The 19,233-nt window shown below is 51.3% G+C and overlaps 1 protein-coding gene across 4 annotated transcripts in view; it reads right to left on the minus strand.

Moving 5' to 3' along the window:
* Positions 1-19,233, minus strand: part of Con (leucine rich repeat protein connectin) — a 231,222-nt gene that overhangs the window by 108,036 nt on the left and 103,953 nt on the right. For all 4 annotated transcript variants that reach the window (XM_025299894.1, XM_025299893.1, XM_011150478.3 and 1 more), the window contains one exon: positions 9,366-9,435. The gene's annotated coding sequence lies outside the window, so the exon portion shown is untranslated. The remainder of the gene's footprint in view (positions 1-9,365; positions 9,436-19,233) is intronic.

Here is a 19,233-nt window from a genome sequence, read left to right on the forward strand (position 1 = left end):
AATTAATTAGGCCGATAGATATTTTAGCAATCCGCGCGCGCGTGCGATTCTTCCGGGACTCGAAAATATTTCCGCTATTCGATGTGTTCTCTCTTTCTCTCTCCCTCTCTTTCTCGCTCTCGTTGTTGCGTAAATAAAAGTTCCAGGATTACAAACCTACTGAAATTCCTACCTCCTCCTCTCCTCTTTCCCGCTCTATCTGGCTCTCTCCGACGTAATTAAACGCCTCATATTTGTTAAAGCATACTATTATATCGCGCAAATTATTTTTAATATCAGGCATACGCCCACACACGCGCACATACACACACGCACAGAACCCGAAGCAGGTTCGGGCTGGGCCCGGACGCTTTTGATCCGATCCCAGCCGTTTCAATTACGTGGAGTTTTACATAAACGTTAATCGCGTTTATCCCATTGCATTTCCGCCGCATATTTCCGTGATTATATTTCACGTTATACTCCCGCGACGATACGCGCGTATAGATTAACTCTGATTGTTAAATTATAATCACGACCTATTTAACGGGGTTAGTTGCGAAGCCCGCTCGCGAGCTCACTCGCGAGCTGCGACAACGCGAGCGGCAATATTTGCGCCCGACTCGGTCGGACAGAATAAATTCCGTCTAATTTTGCGTGGCGGTGCGGGCGTTCGTAAAATCGCTGTTTCGCCATTACGTGCCTGCCGCGTGAAAATCATTTGCAGAGTTCGGCCGCATGGAAACCTACACACAGGCGCAGCACGCACACACAGCCGCCGCGCCCTCTCATCCCCTTGCCCGAGTGCGAAACTTCACAGGGAATATTACGGCGAATTAAATCCAAGGCACCAGGGATAATCTTGACTTGCCGTGCGATTCCGATGTAACGCGCTAGTTCCGCGCCCGGGTCCCAGGTCCGAAATTGTTCACAAAACTGGAATTATTCGTCCCAACAGGAGCGCCGCATTAACGGACCGCTGTGCCGTGTAGAGGCGGCCGATCGTTATACCTACGGCTACTTTCGCCGCGATAAAGCACGCGTCGTAGAATGTGAGAGGGAACACCAGAGCAGCAGATGCGAAATTGAATGTAGCACGGCGCGGAAAGAATAAACTCTCACCGCTGCTTTAATTACGGGAGAAACGAGAAGGAAACGAAAAGACTCTCGTCCGCCGCGACTTCCCTCAAAATTATCCTCAAACGCGACGGCCGGCGGGACGGAGGTCTCGCGTCCCGAAATTTCACGGGATTTATTGAATTCACCGGGAAGTTGTAAATCTGGAAAGCAAGTCCGCCATGTGCGTTACATTGCCGAACAAAAGGAAACTTTTATCCTGCCGCGAGATTTATAATTATCCTGTTTCAGAGACGTTTTCTACCAGTGCAACGGCTATTTTCCCCCTCGCAATATTTTTCTTTCTTTGAAATTTATGGAAGTTCGTTGACTTGAAGCGAAAGAAATTAACGTCAATATGTGGCAATTTCGAGATTTCCGTTCCATTTCGCCGAGAACATCGAAACGAGCGTTCGAAATGCCTCACGTCGGCAATCACACGTCGCCGCTCAGCCCTCCCTCTCCTAGCACCTTCTAATCTCTTCCCCCCCCCCGACCATTCTTTCTTACGGGGCGCGATATCGAATCCGCTCTCTCTCTCTCTCTCTCTCTCTCTCTCTCTCTCGACGACGGCGTCTGGGAGAAGGCCTCGCAATCAAAGCGCGCTCGCGTCTCGTGCTTTCATGCTAATGAACGGCGCGATTCGAGCTTTATTACAGGCCATGCATCCGTATGCAAAGGACGCGGTACGTTTTCGGTACGGGCGACCCACAAATAGAGAGAAAAAAGGAGGAGGAGAAGGAGAAGGAGGAGGAGAACGGAAGGCGAAAGGAAGAGGGAAGAAAATTGGAAGAAAGGAGGAAAAGGGCGGGGAGAGAGAGAGAAAGAGAGAGAGAGAGAGGGAAGGAGAGAGAGAGAGAGAGAGAGAGAGAGAGAGAGAGAGAGAGAGAGAGAGAGAGAGAGAGAGAGAGAGAGAGAGAGAGAGAGAGAGAGAGAGAGAGAGAGAGAGAGAGAGAGAGAGCGAGAGCGAGAGAGCAGGTTCGCTCGTTCGCTCGGCCACTTATTCGCGCGACCGAGCTCTTCTCACGTGACCAAGGTCTGGAGGAAAGCACTGTATAATCGCGGGAGCTTCTCAAGATTATGCCTAGACATGATCCCATATAGATCGGCTCCCTGAGTCGAGGGTAAGGACGAGGGTAGTGGTTGAAGGGGGGGCTCGGGTGGATCGGGGGGATCTACCGTATGCAAATCCTCGTGGCAAACTGCTCGGGCATTTGCATAAGCTTACAGATAACGACGCGTTAGAAGTACGCCTTTCCTTCGGATTCATTTCTGCCGCCGAGGACAGCGGAGGATGGAGAAGGAGGAAAAAGAGAGGAGAGGAGAACGCGAGGAGCCGCTCGAATCGATCTCACGGACCGATCTCCGCGGAACGCTCTCCGTGGACGCGCTGGATTCTCTCGCTGGGATCTCTCTTCACAACCGCGTCGTCCTCGCGATCCCTCGAATCCCGCGAGGGGAAAGAGAAACATCGTAATTAATTACAGCACAGTCGGTGTACACGGCGCGGAGATTGCGCGAGCGCGAATTTTTTAACCGTCAGCGATTCCAATTTCCTCTCCCTCTTTCTCAATCTTTCTGTCACTATCTATCTGTCGCTCTTTCCTTCTTCTTCTTCTCCTTCTTTATCTTCTTCTTCCGTTTTGTTCACCTCTTCCTCCGTCTTTCGGCTCCCTCGCAGTCGGTGCACATGCTCTGCACCTCGTTGACCCTCTTTCTCAGCTCCCCTCACCTCCGTCCCCATCCTTGGAGCTTCATGTTTTTTACAGCGCATCGTAGGAAACAGAGAGAGAGAGAGAGAGAGAGAGAGAGAGAGAGAGAGGGAGAGAGAGAGGGAGAGAGCGAGGAATGGCGACTAAGAAAAAATCGAGCACGCTCTTATCGATAATGGCGTATGTCGAGAGCGACCGTAAAGGTAGTTCGTTTATCGAGAAGAGGGAGGACCGCGGGGTAGTGGAGAAAGGAAGAGGAAGAGGAGGTGGCGGTGGAAGAGCCTGGACTGGATGTGGTTTGACGTGTCGGGGGAGAGAATATGACGAGCTCTTCTGGCTCGATCGAGAAGGCGAATATGGCGAGGGCACGATCCACCGGTGTCGGAATTCAAACACCACGGTGATCGAGAGTTAGTGGCCTATCGAGAAGAATGGTCTGCCATCTTGTATGGGGAAGAAAATAGGAATCGATATCTGATCGAACGCGAACGGTGAACGCGATCCCCTCTCCCTCCCGCGCTCGCTTGTCCTCTCGCGATTTTCCGTCAATGATATATTAATTCGAAGCTCGCGAAAGCGAATACAGCTTTCGGCGAATGCCGATAAGAATCCGACGACTTCGCGCTGGGATAATTTTTCATCTTACATGAAGTGGAAAATGGAAATCGATTTCCGAGCGATTATTTTGTGCCCGCGCGCTCCTCGTAATTAAAAGTTCCATCTTTCCGGAAAGCAGATGAATGCGCGATTTTGAATTCGCCGGTAGCTATTAAAAAAGGATGAGGAAAGAGAGGGAGGGGAAGAGGGTGTGGGAGTGTTTGTGTGTGTGTGTGTGTGTGTATGTCTGGAACAAACTCAAATTCGGCTATAAAAGGAGACGTTGGTGTAACTTGCTGGGAGCCTGCGCGAAAGACAAGCAGAGAGCGGAGAAGATTCACTCGATCAACATGGCGACTTCCGACAACGTCCGACAACGTCGATCGCGGGACGTTTATTTATTAGATCCGTGTTACGCGTCCGCTTATTACCAGCTTCGTATGATAATTCTGAAAAATCGAGGGTCCCATCTTCGGTAGGCATCACCGTTCATGCGCGGGCGCACACTGCCGGCTACGGCGACGGTGACGGCGACGAGGACGAGGACGGTGATTCCAAAGTTCCGGTCCTCCGGCGGAGTGAGTTTTATTAACAGCGCCTCATTAGCGCGGGGAAAACTTGCCGCTCGCTCTCCTTAATTCACCGAACGACTTAATTAGATCGCACGCGGCGCACTCGACGAGCGAAAGCTCACCGACGTCGACGTCGACGTCGTCGCCGTCGCCGTCGCCAACCAACATTCGACATCCAATGTCCGTCGGTCCATCTGAAGGAAAGCAACGCCCATTCATAACTTCATTCTTACGACGGAAACTTTCCGTACTTCCGAACCTTTCGGAAGAAAGACGGCCACACGATCGTTCGACGGGCGCGCCAAGTCGCGAAAGGCCGCGCAGACCCTTTCGAACGTCGCGCGCTGTAATAAGAACCGCCGCCGCGTGCCCGGGAAATCCGTCTCTGTGGATACGATAATTAATTCCCGAGTTGCAACTTTCCGACGTGAGATCCTCCAACGCGACCTACAAGAATTGCACAGCGTACGGGGGATATCACGCTGCAGACCACCGCTCACCCTCGGCTTATTTTTAATTGCCCGCCGTAACCGCTACCGCGGATTCCACGCTCTTTACATGAACGCACGCGGCCGCCGATGAAAAACTGCCATAGCGTGAGAAAGACAGAAAAAAAGAAAGAGAAAGAGAGAGAGAGAGAGAGAGAGAGAGAGAGAGAGAAAGCATTGTTTAATGTGCACTCCGGGACACGGCCCCTAAAGCGCTACGACAAGTGAAATGTCTTATGAGTGCAAAATGAAAGCATATGCACAAACAAAAGGGTTCTCAAAACTTGGTTGTGAGAAAGAAAAATTAGCTACAGAAAAGAAGTGTGCAAAGAAATAGCAAAGAAATCGCAAGAAAGAGAATTATTAAAAAATTACAAAAAAGGAGGGACAGAGAGAGAGAGAGAGAGAGAGAGAGAGAGAGAGAGAGAGAGAGAGAGAAGCGACGAAATGAGGTCGCGCGGCGACAGTCTCACGGCCGATTTCCCACTTAGTGTCGTTCTTGCAGGATATTCTTCCACATACCGCGATTCTCTCTCTCTCTCTCTCTCTCTCTCTCTCTCTCTCTCTCTGTCTCTCTGTCTCTCTTGGCTCTGTCTCCTCGCTTTACTTCACCGGCAATCGTCGTCGCGCGCTGAAAATTCCGGCCCGACTCGGCCACTATATCATCGCCCTGTTGCTGTATTTTACGGCAATAAGAGTTCGACCTCTGGCACTCTCCCGGCAACTCCGACATCAGCGCTTGATATACGACTGAGGGGAGAATACCGCGCGCGCACCACCTCTCGCCGAGGCGAGCTGCAGCGAGCGCCGCGAGGGCCGCGAGTCCGCATCTCTCGGGCACGCAACGAGCGTGTCGATGCATCAACGCCGTGAAATCCGCTCGACGTGGCCGGGACAAAGATATCCCTCTCGACCAGCGAACGGTATCGAGAGAGAGAGAGAGAGAGAGAGAGAGAGAGAGAGAGAGAGAGAGGCTACTGCGCGTCCGGATCTTTTCGTGTGACATTTTCCCCTTTTGTCGTTTTTATCTTTTTTCCAACCAAAACGCTCAAACGAGATTTCTCCGAAACAACGCTCAAACAACAACAAAGTCGAACACGTTTTGTAAAAAAGGGGGGAATAAGAGAAAAGGAAGAAAAAATTCCCAGCTCCCGCCACCCTTTGCCTCGTGGAACATTGCTGATGTGAAAATGGGCGGCTTTTCAAACGTCAGGGTTCGCGCGGTTTCGCGAAAAAGCCTTTCACGCGGAGAGGAAAAAAGCGCTGAGTTTACAAACATATATATATATATATATATATATATATATGTATGTATGTATGTATAACGGCTGACAGTTTCTATGCGATTAGAAAATAAAAAACTGCCGCGTCGCAAAACCACCCCTCCGCCCCAGCGGCGGGTAGTAACTGCCGAGGATTCACTGTGAAAATATCAAAGCCATCCGAGATTCGCGAGACTCAGTTTGATGCGATTTGGCCGCATACGTAAGTTGGTCGATTGAAACGGATCCGCTACTAAAGCGGACGAGATGCGCGATCGTGTTCGGCGAACCGAGAACCTTTTTCCCAATTCCGCAACATCCGTATACCGGTGCGCGCCCGTCGCTTTCTTTCCCTGCGCCTTTGTCAGAAAATTCGGCCTGCTTTTCAAACAGTGCTCGTTGCAGCCATTGCGCTCCCCGGGGATGCTAGGCTGCATTTCGGTGCCCTAGCAAAAAGAGAGAGAGAGAGAGAATAAGGATGAGAGGAGAGGACGGAGCCGCATAAATCGATCTTTTCGAAACGACGCCTGGGCGAACGAAACTTAAATTTTTCGAAGTGCTCTGAAATCGATCTCGCGAAAAGATATACAGATATATAATCTCGATCAAATACGGCAGATATGAAAATGTTGCGATATTCATCGCTCGAAGTGACTGTCAAGCGCGAAACTCTTTGTGTAACCTCAATTTTGCAAACAATTGTAACAGGAAAACCGAACGAGTGAAATAACTATGGGTAATAAATATGGGTAATAAACGGCAAAAATATCCCAGTAGTTTGCAAGATATAATATTTAAAGAATAATCCACTTAACCTTTTCAGGGAAACTAGAACGCTCCACTTTTGTGAATCTTTTTTTACGTAAATTCATATATCCTATATATATATATACATCCATATATAAAATCAAATATTTTTTAAATTCATGCTTTTTTAAATCTATACGTTGTTGACAAGAAACATGCACGCGTATTATTGCGAATGAATATTCGTCACGCCACACCGCCGAAAAGAAAAAAAGAAAGAATACGAGAGAGAGAGAGAGAGAGAGAGAGAGAGAGAGAGAGAGAGAAAAAAGAAATTTCATCACATGTCCAACAGATGTCACGGATATATTATAACATTCTAAAATCAAACAATCACTTTTTGATCACTGATTTTGATAAATTCATTAAACAAAGATTTCGCAAAAATATCGAATGACGAATATATGTTATCATTAGCACGCGAATCGCCGATTAGTAATTTCCCTCGCCGCTGAATTATTCTCGATCCGTGTTCCAAGGAGAATAAAAAAAAGGAAGGAACGCAAAATTCGCAAGATTCCCTCGCGAGATATGACGCAGGCGTGAGCGTGCGCCAAAGCCGGCGAGTCTTTCTCATTTCGCAGACGGGAAAGAATAAAAAGGGGGACGGACGCCTCGTAAAATTCGCCACCTGTCCCGCGAATTACCGAATTCCGTCCGTCGATTGATAACACATACACACCGAAATTCATGTCTTCCAGAAGGCGCGCGAGCGCTCCGTCGCCTTTCCTCTCCCTCAAAAGAAACGGAAGGAAGGAAGGAAGGAAGGAAGGAAGGAAGGAAGAAAAGAAGAAAGGCTAGCAGCAGGGAAAGGGAGAGACAGCGAGAGAAAAAAGGAGATCGCCGAACGGCCTCGTTTCTCCGCCGGCAGAAGTAAATTTTTCCATATTTTTCCGGGAAACTAGCGAAGCCAGATATTGGTTCCGGATACGTTCCGGCGCGCGTACCGATTCTCGTTTCGCGGCGGATCGAGCAGTTAACGTTATACGCTTCGAGAGAGAGAGAAAGAGAGAGAGAGAGAGAGAGAGAGAGAGAGAGAGAGAGAGGGGCGCTTCTCTCCGTCTCTTTCTCTCTTTCACCCTTTCTGTCTTTCTCTCTCGTCCTCTTTTTTTCACCGGCTGCTGGCTGGAGGGAGGGGTAGGATCTTGTTCCTTAATAGCGGCTTACGACGAATAAATGTTAGCGGAAATTCAATCCCCTTTCTATCTATTGCCCCGATATATCGTATCTCTACCAGCGGCACCTCCGTTTTGTTTACCGTGTAGGCGACGTTCTCTCATTGATCTTTAACGAGATATGGTCGCGCGCGATCGTCCCGGTTGGAGTGCTGAAAAAAATATCTCCGATGGAACACCTGATTCATTCAGGCTCTCTTCTTCTTCTTCTTCTTCTTCTTCTTCTTCGAGGCGCGAGATTACGAAACACACGAGCTTAAGTTAAGAACAAACCAGCGCGTGCGGTGAAATTAATTACGACGAAGAGTAAAATTACCCGGAAATTGCAGGAAACGAACGTTGATTCATTCGCCGCCGACAATCGGTTGCTGGATCGACGGAGAATAGAGACGAAAATCGCAAACGAGAACAATCGTCCGTATCGCGACGACACGTTTCGCGGTCGCCGGCTTATTCCAGGAGCTCGAGAATGATTACGAGGGTGAGAGCCGCAATCTCGTGGGTTTGTCTTGAACCAGCGACGGTCGCACGCCGAGCGTCGCGGGCGGCGAGACAGCGCCGCGCCGGCGGTGGACCGGCAAGACGCGGTTGCATTTAATTTCGCGCATTTAATTCCCGCAGGATACGTCGCGCACGACGACAGAAAGGAAGACGACCCCGCGCGAGCGCGGGTGCGACATTAAGGATAAAGGTAAACCCAGGGACCGGTTATGACGGCGGCGGCTTTCAGCTCGGGATTTGGCTGCCCTTCCTGCTGGAGGAGGAAGGGGTTGTGGGGGGTTGTAGGTAGAATGAAGACGACGGGGACGTTCCCAGCAGAGACCGGAAACGCGGACGCAACTGTAATTCCCGCGCGAGCAGGAATTAAGGGACTCCCCCCGTACAAAAAATGGCTGGGGCGGATGGGTGCAAGAAAGTGAGAGAAAGAGCGAAAGAGCAGAAGAGAGATGAAGATAAAAGGAGAAAAAGAGAGCGAGCGAGCGAGCGAGCGAAGCGCGCGTGATTTAAATCGCGCGCGAGCGGCGAGATAACGTCGGCCCGGGCTCGTAATTTCGCCAAGACGAACGGTTATTGGGCGAACTCTCGCGTATAACGTGCCGCCTCTCCCCCCCCCCCTTTGCACATCGGCTGTTTCCTCTTGTTGCATTTCGCTCCTCTTTTTGTTTCTTCCCTGTCGCCGAAGAGACGCGGAGGAAACGTTTTGAAATGGACGCGCGCGCGATCGCGTAGCGGCCGACGGGCGACAACGGACGACCCGACGATGCGGCGATTGCACACTCGGGCATTTCGATTGTTCACGCGCTCGCGTGTTGCGCATTTTCAGCGTGTGGCAATTAAGTTTAATTGACGAGGAAGATTTATTTGTTCGGATTTAATTGATGAGGATGTTTGATGGTTAATTGATTCGGATTCGACCGATGAGGATGATTGATGTTTAATTGATTGGGATTTAATTCGCGGGAGGGGGGAGAAGGGGAGGGATAGTTCTGATTGACGTTTAATTGATTTAGAATTTAATTTGCGAAATATATGTGTATCCGTGTGCGCGTGCTCGTGTGTATAGGTATGTGTACACACACACACACACACACACACACAGGTGCCGTGTCGAGTCTTCAAAATTTCATCGTGTCAAATGGCAGATCGATAAACTCACCTCGATACGACGAACGAACGGTCCCGCAGGAGTAACTCGCTGTCCCGTAACTCGACTCAGTCCACTGCGTCTGTAACACGAACAAAATTAATCGTTTTCGATCATTTATATGTCGAGACCTTTCCAAAAGCGCACTCGTGTATCTCGATTAAGTGGGACAAACTTAAACCGAATTCTCCAGGCTCATTTCGCGGAATAAGTCGCATTTCTCAAGACGTCATGACAAACGTCGCAGCAAACGCTCTTCGTGTTGCGCTGGGAATGCGATATGTATTTTAAATCAAAATACACCACTTATTGCACATTCTTGTATATTTTATACAAATAAAAAAAAATATATATATACATATCTGATTATCTTTTCGCTTTAAATTTGCCTCGTTTCGTTAAAATACGTTAAAACATGTAAAATGTAAACCTCGCACTCGCATAGATTATTAGCTTACGCGTTATTTTCGGCGGCGACAATTAAGAGACGGAATCTGCAAATTGCGTCATAATATGCAGCGACAAGGAGGTAAACGTTTGCGAGACAGCGTAGAATGGAGAAAGGAGGAAATAAATGAAGGGAAAGAGGAAGGGGAAGGGAGACAGAGGGGGAGGGAAGCAAATTAATAAATATGACGGAAATACGCGCGCAAGCTATAATTCCACAGCAAGAGGCGAAGGAGGAAGAAGAAGGAGAGAGAGAGAGAGAGAGAGAGAGAGAGGGGATTTAAAATGAAACACGGAACGCGACGCGATGCGCCGAAAGATATATCCCGACGACGCCAACTAGAGAGATTAGATGTCGGCGATTCGCTTCGCGAAATTAAGCGCGCTTTAATCCGGTGCAACTACGTCGATTAATCCTCGCGCGTACTTGAGCTTCCGTTTCTGAGATTCCTCGCCCGCGGCTTTAGTTTCACGAGCGCGACTAGCGGTATACTGACTGTACGACTCTAAGTGCACGTAGGGTGTTCCCTACCTCTTCCCCATTCTCCCTTCCTCTCTCCCTCTCTTTCTCTCTCTCTCTCTCTCTTTTTCTCTTTTTTTCGCCGGTGACACTCGACTGTAAACCCTCGTAATTTTTTTCCAGGTGCGAATTCGTCGGAATTCGGTATCTCGGAAAAAGAAGAGAGGGGCTAAGAGGACGGAAAGAGCTCCTCGACGAGAAGCCCTCTTCCACTAATTTCCCGGCGCGATCGGAAATTCGCAATCACGCGCGATAACGGAATCTTTACGTAGCCGCCAAAAGAGCGGGAGAGTGGGAGAGGGGGAGCGAGCGGACGCGTTTTAATCGGCGGACAATTAAGTGGAGAAAGAAACGAGATATATATATTCGCGCGGCGCGCCTGCGGCTGAAGCGCTTTCGCGTAAACGCCGCACCGATCCGAGCAAAAAGAAAGTCCGCTAGGAGGGAGAAGGTGCCCAAAGGGAAAAGCGGGAGAAATCCTTCGACATTGGTGGCTCGCTCTGCGAATGCGGTAAATAAATAATCCTAATTGCAACCGAATGGCCGCGCCGCCGTGACGGCTGTGGAGAGGGAGGGAGACAGAAAGCGCGACAGGGAGAAGGAGAGCAAGCGGGCGAGCGATAGAAAAAGAGCGAAAGAACGAGAGAGAGAGAGAGAGAGAGAGAGAGAGAGAGAGAAAGGGGAGAAAAATAGAAGCAACCGCGTTTTCCCCGAGACAATAGCGCGATCCGCCGCCGCCGCCGTCGCCACCCCCGCCGGCCGGTCGCTTTTTTCGCCCGCCCTGCGTTTAGTTTTTTGCCGCCTTTCATTGCGACCGCTCTACGACGATGACGACGACGAGAGAACTATAAGAGGAGGAGGAGGAGCGAGCAGGAGCACGATGATAATACGGCTAATTATTTATTCAGCCGATAACGACCGACAGGTCTTCAACGCAACGCCAGACACCGGCCGATATTTCCGCGTCGCTTCCGCGGGACGCGCGTGCGAGCGAGAATAATTTAATTAAAAGCGAAATAAACCGATCGAACGTTTCGCGAACGCGACGGCGGCGCTGGATCCTACGCGTTACTGTTCGTCGTCACTGCTACCACTGGTTCCCACCGCTAAAATCGCACGCGATGACGGCGAATTTCGCGCGCCGACGCCGGGCGGAAGGAGGTTCCGCTTTTGCCCGCGTTGTCCGCGCGCGGCCGCCGCGAGATTTATGAACGAATAAACGCCGCACGGAGCTGGACTCTCGCGAATTAGCGACGTTCCGGTGTCGATTTCTCGTGCAATCATGCGTGAGCGCCAACGTCCTGTCTCTGTCCGGGACGGAGCTCTCGATAATACGGAACGGGTAATTCGCGCAAAACAAACAACTCGCCACGCGCGGACAAGAGGGCGTGCGTTCGAAGCGGGACGCGCAGGAAATGTTCCGCGTGTACGGAATTCTCGTCGCTGTCGGCCGTCTCGTGCGAACGCCACCGTGCAGCCACGAGTATTTTTCCACCTTATTAAGCGAGAGGGAAAAAGGGAGAAAGAGAGGGAGAGAGAGAGAGAGAGAGGGACACACGGGCGCCTGGATTTTTCGCGGCTAGAGACTGAAAATCGCGGCTTCGTCCCGGACGACTGGAAGAGAACGCGAGTCACCTCTTCCTCACGCGCAATCGCCGTCATTTCATCCATCAAACTCAAGTAAACCGATTCAGCGCGGCTGAACCAATGAAGACGGGATGCTCTGGACAGGAGAGAGAGAGAAAGAGAGAGAGAGAGAGAGAGAGAACGAAAAGGAGAATCTTTGCGCGACCGCGCGAAAGTTATGTAAACCCGGAGCTCCTCTTTAATAAATTTCATACGCTATTTTGCACAATGTGCAACGTGCAACACGCACGGGATGAATATACAAAAGAGAGAACAGGAGAGAGAGAGAGAGAGAGAGAGAGAGAGGAAAAAAAAACAGGAAAAAGGATGAGGAAAAGCGCGCGCGAGACTTAATTAAATGCTTCTAGCGCGTTCACGCACACACTCACACGGCCCACCCGTGTCAACACGCGCGTTACACGAGCGTTTAAAAAATTAAATTATTAAGCGCTTAATTAAATGTCACTCTAATATCGGAATTGATTTTGACCGGGCTTTTGCCGGGCCGCTAGCGAAAGCGCGCGCGTTGAAAGATTTACAAAAACACGTCGCGCGCGTTGTTACAATGAACGGGACGCGCGAGCGTTTACGTGTGAGAACGTTCGTATTTGCGTACGCGCGAGGTCAAAAACAAAATTCACGATGTGCACATTCGTCGGGTATAATTTAACATTAATACGCGTACATACATCCGTGCGCGTCTAACGCGTAGTTTCCGATCGTAATTTAAAGGTGGGTGGCGCGAGTTATGGTGCGAGACGCCAGTCGCCCGCATTTTCGCTCATTTCGTTTTGTTTATTTATCGCCACTGCCATTATCGCGGATTATTATTATTTATCCGCTTGAGCAGCGAGGAAGAAACACACGTCCGGCTTCTCTCGCTCTCGCTCTCTCTCTCTCTCTCTCTCTCTCTCTCTCTCTCTCTCTCTCTCTCTCTCTCTCTCTCTCTGCCGCGCCGCGAAATCGCGTGTCAAAACGCCACGACGAGTTCGCGTGTTAAAAAGGCGGAAAATATTCAAACAATGCGATGTAAAAGTTACCCGAATCCGCGGAGAGTGCCCTCGTGCCGGGGAATGCCGCTGAATCCGCCACGAGAACGGCGAACGCCCCGCTAATTTAACTTTAATGAGTTTCCTCGCGCCAAGCCGACGAGCTACTTTTCCTCGCGCCGTTTGCTTGTGATCTTCGATTTCACTGTGCATTTTGCGCGCTTAATTCGTACGCCGAATCCAATTCGTAGGCCGTCGAAAGTCGCTCATGCAAACGTACGTACGTCTGACGCGATCCGACGCGAGATCGTCGGATCATACATGTTATTCTTTTCTATGAGCCTTTCTTTCTTTGTCCTTGCCTCTCCCTCTCTCCCTCTCTCTCTCTCTCTCTCTCTCTCTCTCTCTCTCTCTCTCTCTCTCTCTCTAAAGGAAATTTGAAACTTCTCTCCGGAGGAGAAAAGCGAAATCAAAGTGCACGGTGTCTAACTTCGATTAACTCGTAAGACGATCAAATTTCTCCGATCGTGTGACTCGAGGGATTCGTTGTAAGTGAGAAGGCAAAATACAAAAGTGGGAAATCGGGCTCGGATAGAAAACACTACGAGCGATTTGGACGTTGATATTCGAGATCATAAAATGCAGAATTTGTCGATATGAGAATTATGAAAATTATGAGATTCACGATCGGATGATCAACCATTTTTTTTGCTGTAAAAATGTTAGTGAAGTTAGGAATACTCATCGTGCCTCTCGCGAGCCGCGCTCTCTACTTGGGACACCTGCTGACCGCCGAGCGCCGACAATAACAATGTCAAATAGACTGGATTATCGACCGTACTAGCGACCGTCAATAGACATTCCAGGACGGATGGAAGATTTCCCTCAAAGCAGAATAAGGGCGCCGAGTATTTTAACATAAATTAACATAAAATTAAATTCTCAAGCGGTGACGGGAGAACGCGTTTCCTCTGCTTCACATGTCACGGGTTGAAGAAAACTGACTCTTCCGAAATTAACCTTTTGACCACGGGATATTTTTTTCGTGCGATTTTGCGTATTTTTTCGTCAGTTACCGAATGTAACAATTTGAAACTTGTCAAAAGTACGTTACGTCATAATCACTGGTAAGTAAAAAGTGACGTCGCGAGGTTTTCAGTTTACAAAAATATATGGATGTGTCGAGAGATAAGAAGTGACACCTCGACATCTGCAAAAACGGCCACTTGAGACCTATGAATCTAGCGAACCCAAAATTCTTTTCTTCTCAAAAATTCCATTCTCCCTGAGAATTATTTACATCCGTTTTCTCCCATGACAGTTTGTATCTCGGAGCAGGGAATTATTTACGAGAAAACTCGATGGAAGTGACATCTCGTACTTTCCAGTCCCGCTCGGGGAGCAAATTAAATTTACAAAAGCAATTTTTTTCCCTCTGAAATCCCCGACGCATACGAAGTATCAACCCTCGGCCATCGATACACCGAAGTTTCGGACAAAGCGAGTTCTTCCTCTGCTTATCGGACCCACTTGGCCCCTCCACCACCCGGAGCATTCTTTCATCCAGGGGTTAAAGAATCTCCGGAGCCGATCCCCAAATTCCTCCGGCTCGCAGCTAACTACAACATCACATCCGGCGAGCGAGGGTCGCGCGCGTTCAAGCGAGCGCGCCGCCGAAGCACCGCGTGCGACTCGGTCTTTTAACGATTTCATTCCAGAAACATGTCACGCCGCCGTCGACGATGCGCGCGGCGATCCTAACGGGATCGCGAACGGCGAGCCCGGAACGCAATTAATATATCCCGCGACCGCGTTGCCCCATTTTCGAGCGGCCGGATCTCGCGGAAGGCACGCGATAGCGTATACGCAACGACATACACAAAATATGCAAAGTGGCGACCGCCTGCCCGCGCGCGCTCCAGCCAGTGACACGGTGCGGTGTGATGTGGTATGGTGTGGTGTGGTGTGGTGTGGTGCGGTGGCAGCTTGCATGACACACGCGGGGACGGGATATGTAGTGCGGCAATGAAATCAGATACCGGCGCTCTGCTACCAGCTGTTCAAACCGTGCGCGCTGGTCCCTCTGTCTCTCCCTCTCGCCCCTCTTTCTCCCACCTCTCTCTCTCTCTCTCTCTCTCTCTCTCTCTCTCTCTGATTCTCCAGAGGATCCGTGCGCGCTTTAATGCGTTAATCTATGCGGGCGTGTTGAGCCACGAAAAACGTTTACTCGCCCTCTGTCTGTGCCTCTTTCTCACTCTCGCCCTCTATCTCTATCCCACCTGCTTATTTCTCGCTCTACACGTCTCTCCCTTGCTCCGCCGGGCGTTGTGCGCGTCCATCTCACTCGAACGTCTGCATTAGGGAGTCCACTCTGCCCTCTTTCTCGTTTAAGCACACAGTTAACCATAGCGGCGGCCTCGCCCCGCATTGGCATCGCATACATGATTCTCTTTCTCTCCCTTTTCCTCTCTCCCTCTGCTCGGCGGCAGCCGACCACGCATGATATGTGCCGGATCTAACGAGCCGAGAGTCTCGCGTGTGTGTGGCTGCCGTCGTCCGGCTAATTCGGACTTTTAATCCCGACCCGGCCGCGACGTCAGCCGCTCGCTCGTTACGCGCGTCAACGGCGTCCGACGTTTCCACGTGGCAAACGAGCGGCATGCGAGCCACCGCCGCGGTGAAAAATCAAGCTGGCAGGATCTTATTTCAGGATCTAGTCGAACATCGCTGAATCCTCGAGTTGACGCGCGAACGAGAGGATTAACGCGGATGGACGACGCTGGCGCACGCGGTGCGCCAATGCGCCCGCTCGCGCGTTTGCGCCCCGAGACACGCGGCTGTTCGGAGATTAAAGTTTCTCTCGTCCTCTCTTTTTATAGCCCACGGTAAAGGGTGCAGAGCGAGAGAGAGAGAGAGAGAGAGGGAGAGCGGGAGAGCGGAGGAAAAGTGGAAGGAAGGCTGCAGCCCGTGATGCAGCTCGAGCGATTAATGACGCGCCGCGCTTGATACACCGAGTGGAGGCGGCGCGTTCGCGATGAGCGATGCGACCAAGTCGTCTACGAGTTGTTTTTAATTAAACTGCCTGCCTGCCTGCCTTCCTGCCTGCCTGCCTGCCTGCCTGCCTGCCTGCTTGCCTGCCGGCAGCGCGAGCATCAGAGGGACGGCCAGTCAGCCACCAGACTCGTTGTCTTTCTCTCTCTTTCTGCCTCTCTCTCTCTCTCTCTCTCTCTCTCTCTCCCCCCCCTCCTCGTTCTTCCTCTCGCTCTCTCGTCTTTCGCCTTCCGCTTCAATTAGATCTCATGATAACGCACGCACGCGTGCGTGCATGCGTCTGACGTACATTTCGCGTATTGGTTTAATTAAAGCGCCGACCGTTTTTTCTTTAATTAGAGGCCGAACACCACCGTCAGAGCGTCACCGTGCCGTCACAAGTGCGCGGCGTCCCGCACTCCGACGCTCGAGCGAGAACGATATGAATCGCATTGTACGTTCCCGCAGATCGGAAGAGGAGCTGCCGGAAAATTGCGAGCGCGCGCGTCTCTCGAATCGAGGATCCTTTATTCATCGTGTCGTATTATTTTGCATCGTCTCGCCCGGACAGCGCGCGACGCGACGGCCGCTCGTATCGGTCGCCCGTCCACACTCCGATTTCTCGCGACAGCGCCCGAAATATTCCGCCGCCGCGCGCGCGATAATACCGCAGCCGCTCGGCTCGATACGCCGATACGCCGATACGGCGATGGCCGAGTTCGAGGGTCGCCGTCGGCGATGACAGAGAATGAAACGCGGTCTCGCCGACAAACTGGCGCAAAACACAGTTATTACTTCCGACCGGACTAATACTGTATATTCCGTTGATTATACCTTTCGTGCGCGCACCACGACGTCGACGTGGCTCCCCCCTTTTCCGCCAGCTGGCGTCAACACATGTCTACCCGAACGACATGTTTGTGAGAAAAATAAGCGCTCTTGCTCACTCTCCCCTCCTCTCTCTCTCTCTCTCTCTCTCTCTCTCTCTCTCTCTCTCTCTCTCTCGCACGTTTTCCCATTAGCTCGTTGAATAAATCGCGAAATACGTCGCGATCGGTGGCGCAATACGCACCCCCGCTATCGTGATGAAGATATTCCTCCCCTTCGACCTTCGGTGTTATTTCGCGCTCGCAACACGAACCGAATATCGCGATGCCGCGTTCTCGATATTTCCCGTTCGCTCGGGTTCGCCACTGATAGCGACGGCTGCGGCTGTTTATGCACGCGGCGGATAATTCGGAGAGTTCTCCTCTCGCGCGGAAAAAATATATCTCGCGAGCAGATAGGAAAAAGCCGTTGCCTTTTGAATTTTCCGCAAGTCCGCGATCGCCGGCTCTCTCTCTCTCTCTCTCTCTCTCTCTCTCTTTCTCCTTTCCTCTGTCTCTCTCCTCCTCTCTTCTTTAGCGCGGCGCGTTTTCGAAGCGCGCAATTAAGAAATTTTCCGCGATTACTTCCGCGCGTACGCTCTTTTCCGCTTGCTCTTCCGTGAGCGAGTTGGCCAAACTGCTTCCGGCTTTTTCACCTCGTGAAAAATTTTCAAAGAAAATTAAGCTAATGCGGTCGCGCGAACGAGCCGGCGGGCGAACGAGTGATACATTTACTACTACGGCGAGACTCGAAACGTGTCCGCCCTGCGGGCGTCGCACTGCGCGCAATTCAGCGAGAAGCGTTTCAATTATAGAAATATACACAAACAATAGGGACGACACACACACACACACACACGAGGTTAAATGAATAATCGCGCTGCATAATGAGCTTATTGTTCCACCGTCGAATAGAAATAGACAAAAGCGCCACTCGAAGCGATTAATCGCGGATGCCCAGCGTGCGTCCCGCGGAAATTAATCGCACAGCGCCGCCGCTGACTTCCGGCGGCAAAGAACATTCGCGTCTTCGTGGGCAGCGCGTCGGGCTTTCCGAATGCAAACTGCCGAGCTCCAATTTCAAATTTCAAATCCCGGATCTCCTCCACTTTCAAATTTCAGACTCCACGCTCGCAGCTTCGACTTTCAGAACTCGAGACTCGTTCGCCGCATGAGAACGCGGTCTTGCACAATTGCCCCGTTTCAGTTCAGAAAGAGAAACGAGAGTGAGACGCGACGAAAGACAGAAAGAACGAACGAAAGGAGGAAGAGCGCTTCGTCTCTGCCGGAATTACCGTATCCTGCACGCCGCGCCTAATGCAGCTCGCGGCAGAGAAAAAGAGACAGAGAGAGAGAGAGAGAGAGAGAGAGAGGGGGGGGCGAAAGTATCCCATTAAGCAGCCCTCGAGAGGAGTCGCGTGCGCATCGGCGTTTATTTCTCGAGACGAGAGCCCCGCGCGACCTCCCACGGGGATGACACATCCTTCATATAGCGTTATCGCGCGCTGGCACGTAGCCCGTACGGTATCGCCGTCGCTGCCGCCGCCGCCGCCATCGCCGTCGCCGCCGCGCGGTGATCCGTGCCTTTAATATCTTACGGCGCGAAATTGTGAACAGCCCCGACCCTGGTATTGGTTCACGTGTCGTGACGCAATAACCGTATCTCCCGCATCGCCGTCCGCGAATAATTTCGCGCTCGCGAAAAGAGCACGGACCTTTCGTCCTTCCCCCTTGCCTCCCCGCCCCCTCCTCCCGTTCCGTGCTTCTTCCTTTTCTTTCTCCCGCCTCCCTCGTTTTATTTCCCTCTTTCCACCGTTTCGGGGCGAAAGCACGCGGCCCTCGGAAATGACCAAGAGGCCACCGACGTTGCGCCACTCGCGGCAGGATTTATCGTTATTTCGCACACGTTGTTGGCGAGCCGTCGACAATGCGCGGCGCAGCGCGGCGCGACGTAAACTGCAACAATGCGGGCTAACCGAAAGTATTCCGGTTTGCTCGCGCACGAATATTCCGCATTATAATATTCCGTGTAGCTGATGCACGAGAGGGTGGAAGAAGTAGTGAAAGAGAGAGAGAAAGGAAGAACCTTCTCCCCCGCCGTCGCGCCGCCTGCGACCCTCGATTCTGGTGAACCAGAATTTTTCGGTTTACCGGAAAATTCCGGGCGTCGAGGCGGGGCGCGTTCCGTAACCAACGAAACGCCAACCGGTAAAAATTCGCCGAAAATGTCACTCCGAGCATCTCCCTCCGACCCGTCCGACCCGCTTCTCATTCTCCTCCCTTCTGCCCGAGCAACGACTCGCTGAAAACGCGAATCAAATCGAGTCTGTCGCGCAGAACAACGGGATCGCGTCCACCGTTGCCAGCCTTCTCGCGCCGGTTGATCCCGCGGGCGATCTATT

This window comes from Harpegnathos saltator, unplaced genomic scaffold (assembly GCF_003227715.2).
Source record: "Harpegnathos saltator strain DR-91 unplaced genomic scaffold, Hsal_v8.6 scaffold295, whole genome shotgun sequence".
In the NCBI taxonomy this organism is placed as follows: domain Eukaryota; kingdom Metazoa; phylum Arthropoda; class Insecta; order Hymenoptera; family Formicidae; genus Harpegnathos; species Harpegnathos saltator.